Source organism: Pezoporus occidentalis, unplaced genomic scaffold (genome assembly GCF_034315485.1).
Source record: "Pezoporus occidentalis ecotype Australia unplaced genomic scaffold, CSIRO_AGI_Poc_V1 ctg5, whole genome shotgun sequence".
In the NCBI taxonomy this organism is placed as follows: Eukaryota; Metazoa; Chordata; class Aves; order Psittaciformes; family Psittacidae; genus Pezoporus; species Pezoporus occidentalis.
The window spans coordinates 4,369,361-4,380,942 of NW_026915835.1; the positions used below are offsets into that span (position 1 = coordinate 4,369,361).

The following is an 11,582-nucleotide window of genomic DNA, read 5'->3' on the forward strand; positions in this document are numbered from 1 at the left end:
GAATTGGAAGCAAAGGCCTTAATCCAAGTGCCAAATGTAATCTTACGTTACACTGTAATTCAAATCCCCATACTATATATATTGTACAAGATTGTCTGCTGAAAAAACAGCTTGTGCAGAGGTGACAGGCTCAAGACAATGTTACTTGGCATAATCTCACTGTGTCTTTAACATTGCTTAATGTCCATAAAGAGGTAATTTTAAACCTAATCTGTCTGCTTCTGTTAATTTAATTTTAACAACAAAAGCTCAGGATCCTTTGCCATAAGCTTAGAAAGATATACTCAGACGGGCACTTAAGAAGATAAGGTATGAAACACAAATCCGAGTCTCTTTTCCTCACCTGAGAATACTACCAAAGTGGGAGCTCCCCCAGGAAAGTCAGGCAATTTTCAAGACCTAGTATTTCAATGAGCACTTTTCCCATCGTGCTGGACATGCTTGTTTGACCATGCCGAGTATTCTTCCTTGTTACTGTGTATTTTTCAGAATGCTTCCAAGGAATTCTTTAGCTTATTTTTTATAATATTTTCTGACATAAAAAATTTTTTATAATATTTTCTGACATAAAAATGACAGTAGGCAGCTAATCAGAAAATTTCATACATCTGTTAGCTGTTAATTTAAGAAGAGAATAAAAGATGAAGGTATGTCACAAAGCCTTTATACATAGTTACAATAAGGTAAGATCTCCTTGATTTATATTCTATTCCAGCAGGTTGCACTTGTCTTTCCTGAGTTAACAGAACCAAGAAGGGTTGAGGTTTTATGTTATTTTATTTTATTATAAATGGCTAAGTCAAATCCACAAATGGATGGGTTAGGCTAGCTGCAGTTCTAGAAATGAGACAAAATTCTTGTTTTTGATGAGTCACAATTTTCAAGGGAATAGGGTGTCTGAAGCTGGAATGGACTAGTTCTTGAACGTATCCTACAATCCTTTTAGTTTATGGCTTACATCCCTTTTGAAACCTGGAAAAATGATTTGACCTCTGAAAAGCACATTTTCAATGCAACCCATAAAACAGCAGGAAAGAATGCAGATTGAGAGCGCAGTTCCAGCACTTTGCTCTTTAAAAAGCTTTTAAAGATTGTCTTATTCATTCATCTTTTAACAAACATGAATGAACATGAGATTTTATCCTAGTCTGCCTGGTAAGGCAAGAATTATATTAAATCAGTGCCAAAGTGATCAGGGATGAGATCAGGATCAAAGTTCTGATCAGCTCACAATGGATTATTCTGTTTGAAATATTAAAAAGAAATTGGTTGGGGGGGGGAGGAATGGAAAAATAGAAATATGTTGCTGAATCAGTTAATAAATCTCACTGCCAGCATCAATCAAATCTTATTCACTGATGAAATGACATTGGAAAGAAAAAAGCTAAACATAAACATAGTTGAGGATATGACCACTGAGGAATTAAAAGACAATTAAAGTTCTTGGAATACAAAATAGTACCTAAAGAGTTCAGATCCCTATAAGAAAGACACTGGAGTGGGGGAAACAAACATTCTAAGATAATGAACATGTATAGCTCCAAAGTGCCACCTCTTAAATTGCTGTGAATGTCTTACATTTGACACAAAAGATCAGTGGAGATGGTAGCACACAGATCGTCAGAAATTTCATCAGACTTTAAACCTCCTGTTGATTTCAATGGTCTTTCAAGACCTTGCAGTAGTTGGACAACCATCCGCAATAGATCTTTGATGTCTCTTTGAGAAAACAGCAAAGTAATATTTTCAGGGAAAATCTGTGTTTAACAGATTTTAACTCTGACACTGATGGTTCATGCATGAGGATTAAGTCCTTCTTGCCCTGTTTGAGGAAGTCAGTATGCATAACTCAACTGGCTTGTCATGTAGTATCTAAACTCATAGGCATAAGGCTTCTGTGAGCATGAAAACGTCTTCACATTTTTGGAATATTCCATGTAAGTGAAAATAATTTGACATTGGCAGTGGAGGAGTTAACCTCCAACAGAAAATGGACTTGTTCTTCAGGACCTGCACTCTGATGCAAATGAAGCTACTAAAATGCATGAAGACAAGAAAGTTTTCTGGAGGAGCATCTCCCCTTACATTTACAGAACTCTTTTCTTCTGGTACGCATATACAAGAATTTATATACTTGTTGTGTAGGTCCAGATACATATGCTCTGACTGATCTTTTTCTCCTTTATGTCACCCTATTCTCTCCTCATGAGTTACTGAATTTCATGAATCATACATGTTCTTTTTTTCTTTTCAGAAAACCTTTCATGTATTCGCTAACAATCCTAGAAGTCATGCTCAAACCAGCAATCTATCCAGAAGTAATCGGGATGGAAAGGCCACATTTAAAAAAAATATTAGACTGTGCTGCAGAACATCTCCTGGTACTGGGAGACTATAATTTATGCCATCATTTTTTTTAAATTAGACCTTAGTACAGCTCTAGACTGGGATCCTGCTAGCACTCTCCCAAATCAGTCCTGGACATGGAATGTATCGCAGGGACCATTCCCAGCAGACAGACTGCATGCACTCTCTGTTCTGGAAGCTATCATAGGCAGGTGCCATTTCTTAGCAGCTGATCTCAGTGCCCAAGGAAGTGTCAAGTTTAACTTGTATAGATACAGTCAATATGTTCTGCAGTTGATGCCTGTGCAGAGCTTGTTACTTTAATAATTTACATTAATTTAATAATTTACACTGGTGTGACAGTTAACTGACTATCCCAAAAATTACACCAGAATATTGAAATGCTTCCAAAATACTTTGAAATAAGACTTATATAGATATTAAAGGGTGCCATCTACTAGCTGGGTTAATCATTAGCAGTCAAAAAGAAAATTTAGATTCAGAGTTGCCCATGGTACACACCATCCGCAAGCCTTATCTTTATATGCTGTATCAACATGACAACAATGAAATGCCAGGTTCCTTGCACCACTTACCTGAATAACACTTGCATAAATCCCTGTAATATCACTGAAGGTCATCGTCAAGTATCAGAGATTCTCATATTTTTTAGATTCATCAGTAGAGATACCTAAAGAATATTAAACATCCAAACCCTTCAACAACAATTATCATTATTAAATAAAATCCTTATCAGCTATATCTTTAGTACAAAAGAAATTACAAGCACCAAAACACATCTGTAGCATAAATCCATAGCAGTACCTGATTTCTACAAGAGAATATTAATCAAGAAAATGTTTTTACTTTATCAACTACACTAGTGAAAAGGCATTTTCCATTACTTACAATTGCTTATTATACAAAGCTCAATGGGGTGAAGCAGAGGAAATCTTAAACCTTCAGATTTTAGCTGTTGTATTATTTCTCCAGCTTCACAATACGTTTGAAGTACCTTAGATTTCAAATCAAGGGATGTACACTGTGTGAGGGATTTACATAATAAAATTCACATCTGCCTGAGTTTTCCATGTGGACATTGCTTGTCTTAAAATATGAATTAGTATATTTACGAAACAAGTTCCATTTTATGTAATGATTATGATGCTGTTGATATTCATTAAATCAAGGTATTTTTACAATGAAATTGTGAGGCAAGAGCAATGATCAATATTTAATTAGAATTATGTGGAGTGCAGTATAATGATTCAATTGTTATAAAAGCAGAACTCAAAAAAAAAAAAAAAATGCATGCATGTATGCAAACAGGATTTAGGCCTAACAGTTGAAACAAAAGAAAACAAGCCCAAAATTCAAGCTGATTTAAATTTGACAAAATTTCTGACATACTACAGATCTTTTAACATAACCCCATTCATTTTGTTAATATGATTCTTAAAGCAGTTTTACGGGCACATTATAGTAATGAATGTTTCTAAACCAATAATCTTTCTAAAGTATAAAAAAAGATGTCCAACTCAAACTACAACCCAGAAAGCTTTATGCCACACTGTTGCCTGACCCATTATGAGTGCATACTTTACATGCACAATATGCATGTCACATGGTTAAAGGCGAGTTATACAATGTCTTTTTCTGTGTCACAGAACACTTAACAAAATACCTTGACGCTACTATACAACAATGAAGAGAAATCCATACTACATGCCACATCTGGAAAAGCACAAGAGTGTCAAATAAGACTCACTAGTACTCATTGCATGCTCCTTCCTGGTCTCCTGTAATTCTGTGTCATGTTTTGAACATACATTTTCTTCTTGAACCTAGTTTTTGAATTTGATATTTAAATATAGAGGCAGGTCAAAGAATATAATATCTCAGAAATGTGAGTTTCCACCAAGCATAAATGATTATTCAGTAATAAGGAAAAAAATAAAAAATCTTATTGTTTCCTAAGATCACTCAAATTTCTTTGAAGAAGAATAGATCTTCTTCACAAAGGCAGGCAGACCCCTTTTGTAATACATTTCTACTCACAAATATTTTCAATAGCTCTAGCATTGACATGTTGTGTAAAGTAGTCTGGAGACAGGATCAGGGGTGGAGCACTAGCTAATCTGTGATGCTACTGGTACCACAGCTAATCTGCAAAAGAGTGAATGTCCTTTGAAATTTCAGTCAAAAATGGTGCGTGTTTTATCCCATTACCACGGAAGAGATAAAGATAAAATCTGGCCACAATTCCTTGCATAATAAGCAATATCTTGGCTACCCAGAGAGGAAATTGGTAGCTGTAAAATCGGTGTGCTAGAAACAAAATGGAAATATGAAGTGGTGTACAGATGATTCTAAAACAAGATGCATTGCTAAAGGCACTGGTCTCAAATATCTCCCAAGCTTTGGAAATGGGCAACTTCCCTACCTCAGGCATAAGACCCAAACCAACTGGCATGAGTGTTTGTGAGTCAGCACAGGATTCCTGCACTGAGGATGAAGGTAAGGAAAATAAAGCTAGAGATTCCACTCATTCAGGAAAGGATCTCACTAAATGGTGCAACTTAATGTGTCCAATGCAGCTAGGCTTTCAGAGTTTCTTGTTATGGCAAAAGAACAGCACAGAAAACCCTTATATTGCCTGGAGCAGAAGTGGACAAAATGTCATGGTAACTGTGTCTATGGCAACTTTTGACAAGGATAAAAATAAGTGCTCAATTAACAAAAGTAAAACCATGGCATCTGTGACTTCTAAGAATGTGTTTACCTTGATTTGGCAAGTCACTGCAAAAATAATCATTAAACCTCCAGTCTTAGCAGCTATTCTGGCTTGTTTTACAAAGGTTAATAATGCTTTCTACATGGCACTGGCTTTCTGATGACACAGATTTAACACAGATTACAATCCAGGGTCAAAAAAGAGTTTCTTTAAGACTTTCCTTAAAGCTACTCTCTTTTTAAACCATGAAAGTGTTCCAGTCTCCAAACACTCCCTACATGTTTGACACTAGCCTACTTCCTTCATTTCCTGAACAAACACTAAAAGAATGAGACTGAGTATAATGTCCTCTACTGCGTCGATTAGCTGGAGAACAGCATAATGTAGTCAGTCTTTAATCCTGGCTCCAGACGTTGCTGTCAAGCTTTCCTTCAAGAATGAACAAGCAGTAAGAAGGAGAATTATTCAGGAAAAGTCAGGCTCTTTAGAAAAACAGGCCCGGCAGGCGGGGAGGGGGAGTTGCCCTTTATGTTAGGGATAGGCTGGAGAGTATGGAATTCTGTCTGGGGAGTCAGGGTTAAAGGGAAAACAGCTATGGGAGACATTACTATGGGAATCTATTACAAACCACCTGATCAAGAAGAACCTGCAGATGAAGCACTCTACAGACAGATAGGAACAGCTTCACGTTCACAGGTCCTTGTCCTCATGGGGGATTTCAACCACCCTGACGTCTGTTGGAAGACGGTACGGCCCGGCACAAGCAATCCAGAAGGTTCTTCAATTGTGTAGAAGACAACTTCCTTCTGCAAGAAACAGAGGAGCCTACAAGGAGAGGTGCCATGCTTGGCCTTGTGCTCACCAACAGGGAAGGGCTCGTTGGAAATGTGACGCTCCAGGGCAGCCTTGGATGCAACGATCACGAGATGGACGAACTTGAGATCCCCAGGACAGTGAGAAGAGCGTGCAGCAAGCTTACTGCCCTGGACTTCAAAAGAGCAGACTTTGGCCTCTTCAAGAACCTGCTTAGTAAGGTTCCATGGGATATAGACCTAGAGGGCAGGGGGACCCAAGACTATTGGTTAATATTCAAGGATCACCTGCTACAAGCTCAGGAGTGTTGCATCCCAACTAGAAGGAAGTGCAGCAGGAGGGCCAGGAGAACTCCTTGGGTGGATAAGGAGCTGCTGAAGAAAATTCAACTGAAAAAAAAGAGGCTTACAAAAGGTGGAAGCAAGGACAGGCAGCCTGGGAAGAATACAGGAATGTTGTCCGGGAAACTAGGGACCAGTTTAGGAAAGCCAAGGCCCAGTTAGAATTAAACTTGGCTAGGATTATTAAGTATAACAGGAAGAGATTCTACAGGTACGTAGTGAATAAAAAACAGACTAGGGACAGCACAGGCCCCCTCAGGAAGCTCTCAGGAGAACTAGCTACACAGGATTTGGAGAAGGATGAGGTTCATTAATGACTTCTTTGCCTTGGTCTTCACTGGCAAAGGCTCTGACCACACCACCCATGTCTTGAAAGGCAGATGCAGGGACTGTGAGAATGAAGACCTTGGGCCCACTGTAGGAGAGGATCTGGTTCAACACCATCTTAAAAATCTGAACGTGCACAAGTCCGTGGGTCCTGATGAAATCCATCTGTGGGTCTTGAAGGAGCTGGCAAATGAAGTTGCTAAGCCGCTGGCCATCATATTTGAAAAGTTATGGCAGTAAGGTGAAGTTCCCAACAACTGGAAAAAGGGAAATATAACCCCCATTTTCAAGAAGGGGAAAATGGATGACCCAGGGAATTACAGACCAGTCAGTCTCACCTCTGTGCCGGGCAAAATCTTGGAGCAGATTCTCCTGGAAGGCATGCTAAGGCACATGAAAATCAACAGGGTGCTTGGTGACAGCCAGCATGGCTTCACTAAGGGGAAATCCTGCCTGACCGATTTGGTGGCCTTCGATGATGGGGCTACAGAACTGATGGACAGGGGTAGAGCAGTTGATGTCATCTACCTGCACTTGTGCAAAGCGTTCGACACTGTCCCACACGACATCCTTGTCTCTGAATTGGAGAGACATCAATTTGATGGATGGACCACTCGGTGGATAAAGAACTGGCTGGATGGCCTCACGCAAAGAGTTGTGGTCAATGGCTCAATGTCCGGCTGGAGACCAGTAACGAGTGGCGTCCCTCAGGGTTCAGTGTTGGGACCAGTCTTGTTCAAGATCTTTGTCAATGTCACAGACAGCGGGATTGAGTGCACCCTCAGCAAGTTTGCCGATGACACTAAGCTGTGTGGTTCAGTTGATATGCTGGAGGGAAGGAATGCCATCCAGAGGGACCTGGACACGCTTGTGAGGTGCGCTGATGCCAACCTCATGAAGTTTAACCATGCCAAGTGCAAGGTCCTACACCTGGGTGGGAGCAATCCCAGGCACAGCTACAGGCTGGGCAGAGAAGAGATTCAGAGCAGCCCTGCAGAGAAGGACTTGGGGTGTTGGTCGATGGGAAAATGAACATGAGCTGGCGGTGTGTGCTTGCAGCCCAGAAAGCCAACCGTATCCTGGGCTGCATCAAAAGGAGCGTGACTAGCAGGTCGAAGGAGGTGATCCTGCCCTTCTACTCTGCTCTCGGGAGACCTCACTTGGAGTATTATGTGCAGTTCCGTTGTCCTCAACATAAAAAGGACACGGAACTGTTGGAACAAGTCAAGGGCAGGGTGGACGAAGCCTTGGGTGAGATGGTTTAGTGTGAGATGTCCCCGCCCATGGCAGGGGGGTTGGAACTAGATGATCTTAAGGTCCTTTCCAACCTTAACTATTCTATGATTCTATAATTCTAAGTAAAGATTATTGCCACTTCCTGATTTGTCTTCATATGTTCTTCCCATTTCTTCCAGCTGTTATTCAGCAGTACTCAAGTTTTATTAATGATGTTTACCTACCCCATTGTTTAGCAATCTTTTTTTTCCCATGAGATAGTGAGTATCCATTAACAAGGAAGTCCTTGTGACTTTGATTCCTAGTAATAAAGAATAGAAACTATGGTTTTGTCTGCTAGGTAGTATTCTTTTCCGAAAACATTATCTGCCTGAAAATTAAGCAGCTGTTCTCGGGGCACTGTTTTACAAGAGGATGGTTTCAGCAGTTAAGGGATTTAAGGGGTCTTTTTTTTTTTTCAATTTAAATGCTTACAATATTTTTGTTTGAGGAAAGTGAAAGCTTTGCATAGTGTAAAAATAAAAGCTGACACTGTTCTGTGCCCTACACTTGACTAGTTGAAAACATCAGCACCTTGCATAGATAAAACACTATTATACACAGGCTAGGAAAAATAAGATATTTCTACCCAAAACTTTGATTGTGAGATGAAATGGAACAGCTGATTATTCCATTTCCCTAAGCTATCACCAAAACTGAGGTTTGGCGACTGGGCCTAAGAGGCCGTAAAAGTAAATGAAGTACCCTATCAGAGAAGCCTGAACATAAAAGCACAGACAAATGTGTCAAGCTATGGCTCTCCAAGTTCTCCAGCTTCCATACTGTAGGGTACATCACACAGCAACACTGCCCTGCAGACAGAGACCATTGGTACCCTGAGGTCCCCAGCAGCCCCAAAGTTAAAGCTTTCAATGAAAACATGACTACTTATTTAGTGGTGCAAGTGTACAAAACAATAAAAGTTTTAGTAAACATTCCAGTTTTGGTTGACTGCCCAGTTCTAACAAAAAATCCAGGTAAAGCAAAGAGTAGTGACAAGCTCACCAACTACTGCCAGTTAGCAACCAGAAGGTGAGAATCAGGGATGACTTGGCTCACTTGGAGCTAGATAGAAATAAGAAACCAGCACAACTGAAGTATTTCATCAGACCTAGTGTGCTAGCCACAGATTAATAATTTAATTTCCTTCTGGCTTTCTGTCTCCAAGGAACTGATGAGCTTTTGACACTACTCTTTTACCAGAATTGCAAACCTCTCAGCTCTAGAAGTGAGAGTCAAGAGCTGCTTCAGTTCTAACTCACTTGAACAGTCTCTTGCACATAATGTATTTTTCAGCAAGAAGAGATAAAGTTACTGTCATCTAATGCTATTAAGTCATTTACATGATTAAAAAGTAATTATGAATAAGTATTGTTGGATTTGATGAAAATACCCTGTATCACTTGTCATGTATAATACACCGTACCCTAGATACATATGGAGTTGTGAAAGGTGAGATAAAATGCAGTCATTTATGTAATTAAATGTAGACAGGAACACAAAAATAGTGTGGAGGTGGCTAAGGTTTGTGATAGGCAGTTTGTATATCAGCAGACAGAAAAAAATTAAGCCATGCTTAATTACCAATTTTTGGAAGTTCTCATTTGCTTTTCAGAGAAATTATTATCATATCCTACTAAATAGTATTCGTTAATGCAATTTGAAAAACAGACTGTGGTAAATAGAACTTAAACAGTGCTTGTAAAGCTCAGCTATACAGTGACTATACACTGGGCTCTAGGGGAAAAAAGAAAAAAGATTTTACATTAATTACAATGTTTTAACCAAGAGTTTTTAGAATGAAGGCAGATGAGAAGAGATTCAGAGCAGCCCTGAGAAGGAATTTGGTCAATTAGAAACTTAACATGAGCTGGCAGTGTGCATCAAAAGGAGCGTGACCAGCAGGTCAAAGGAGGTGATCCTGCCCCTCTACTCTGCTCATGTGAGACCTCACCTGGAGTATTTTGTGCAGTTCTGGCGTCCTCAACATAAAAAGGACATGGAACTGTTGGAACAAGTCCAGAGAAGGGCCACAAGGATGATCAGGGGACTGGAGCACCTCCCCTATGAAGACAGGCTGAGGAAGTTGGGGCTGTTCAGCCTGGAGAAGAGAAAGCTGCTTGGAGACCTCATAGCAGCCTTCCAGTATGTGAAGGGGGCCTATAGGGATGCTGGGGGGCAACTCATTAGGGACTGTAGTGATAAAACAAGGGGTAACGGGTTAAAACTTAAACAGGGTAAGTTGAGATTGGACATAAAGAGGAAATTCTTCCCTGTAAGGGTTGTGAGGCACTGGAATAGGTTGCCCAAGGAAGCTGTGAATGCTCCATCCCTGGCAGTGTTCAAGACCAGGTTGGACAAGGCCTTTGGTAATATGGTTTAGTGTGAGGTGTCCCTGCCCATGGCAGGGGGGTTGGAACCAGATGATCTTAAGGTCCTTTGCAACCCTAACTATTCTATGATCCTATGATATTTGATTTCCATGCACAAAAGCCTTTGCATTTTGCAAATCCTGTAGTGACCAGACTCCTTACTTGCTCTGAAAAAGCTAAAGAGCTCAAGCTAGGGCTCCTAAACAGAACATCTAAAGACACTGATTTTGAGGAAAGCATGAAGCATTTGTAATCATGCATCAAGCCAGTATTTTAGGTGAGGAGAACACAGAGGAAGAGTTGTAGCAAGAAAGCAAATTAAAAAAATCACCTACTTGGGAGTGGAAGTAGATATATCTAAAACTCCATGAGAGTGAATTTTTAAAAAAGCAGATAGTCAAAATTCTGCCTTGGAGTTTATGATGTATCACAAAGCTCTTTTGGCTTGCAGAGTTCTCCAGTTTTGCATCAAGCAGCTCACACTATGAAGGCAGCTAATCTGGGAAGCATGGTCCTTCTGGAATCTCAGCTATGTCCTTGGAGGTCAGCCTGAGGGAAGGTTCCTGGGGTCTGCCAAATATGTAGCTGGGATGTGGATGGTTTGCAGAGACCTGTCTAACAGCATAATGGTTTCCTGCAGCATGTTTCCACTGTGCGGAGTGATCACCGTACTAGCAGAACTCATTTTCAACAATACATCCCATAGAAAATCCTGCAGGATGTGTGTCGTGGTTTAAACCCAGTCAGGTAACTCGTTCACTCACTCCCCCCCTTCTTTCCCTCCCCCTACTCCCGAATGGATGGAGAGGAGAATCGAAAAGAATGCAACTCCCACAGGTTGAGATAAAGACAGTTTAGTAACTAAGGTATAACACAAATCACTACTGCTACCACCAATAATAACAATGCTAAAGGAAATAACAAGGGAAGAGAATACATCACCTCACCACCAGCCAACCGATAACTCGCCCCGCAAGCCTGACCAAGCAGCAACCCATACCTCCTCCAGCCCCGCAGTCTCCCAGCCCTTCTGGCTAACTCCCAGTTACATCCTGGGCATGACGTGCTGTGGTATGGAATACCTCTTTGGTCAGTTTGGGTCAGGTGTCCTGTCTCTGCTTCCTCCTGGCTTCCCCTCCTCCCTGGCAGAGCATGAGGCTCACAAAGTCCTTGGCCAAACCAAAACATCACTATCAGCTCTGTTCCCGAGCTGAAAGTCAAAACACTGCACTGCACCAGCTACCAAGAAGGAGAAACATGATTGCTACTGCTGAACCCAGGACAATGTGTAACGATGACAAGGTCAGTGCTGTGCCTAAAATAGGAAGTGTAATGAAGTAGACTGATGAGATACATCAGTTCCATCAACTCTTC

At 40.6% G+C, this 11,582-nt stretch overlaps 1 long non-coding RNA gene across 1 annotated transcript; it reads right to left on the minus strand.

The window, feature by feature from the left end:
- Window positions 1–1,329: 1,329 nt before the first annotated feature.
- LOC134173105 (uncharacterized) lies at window positions 1,330–3,071 on the minus strand. Its single transcript, XR_009968124.1, has 2 exons — window positions 2,943–3,071; window positions 1,330–1,719 (listed from the first exon to the last, which is right to left on the minus strand). It is a non-coding gene; the product is annotated as an uncharacterized LOC134173105 (long non-coding RNA).
- Window positions 3,072–11,582: the final 8,511 nt, after the last annotated feature.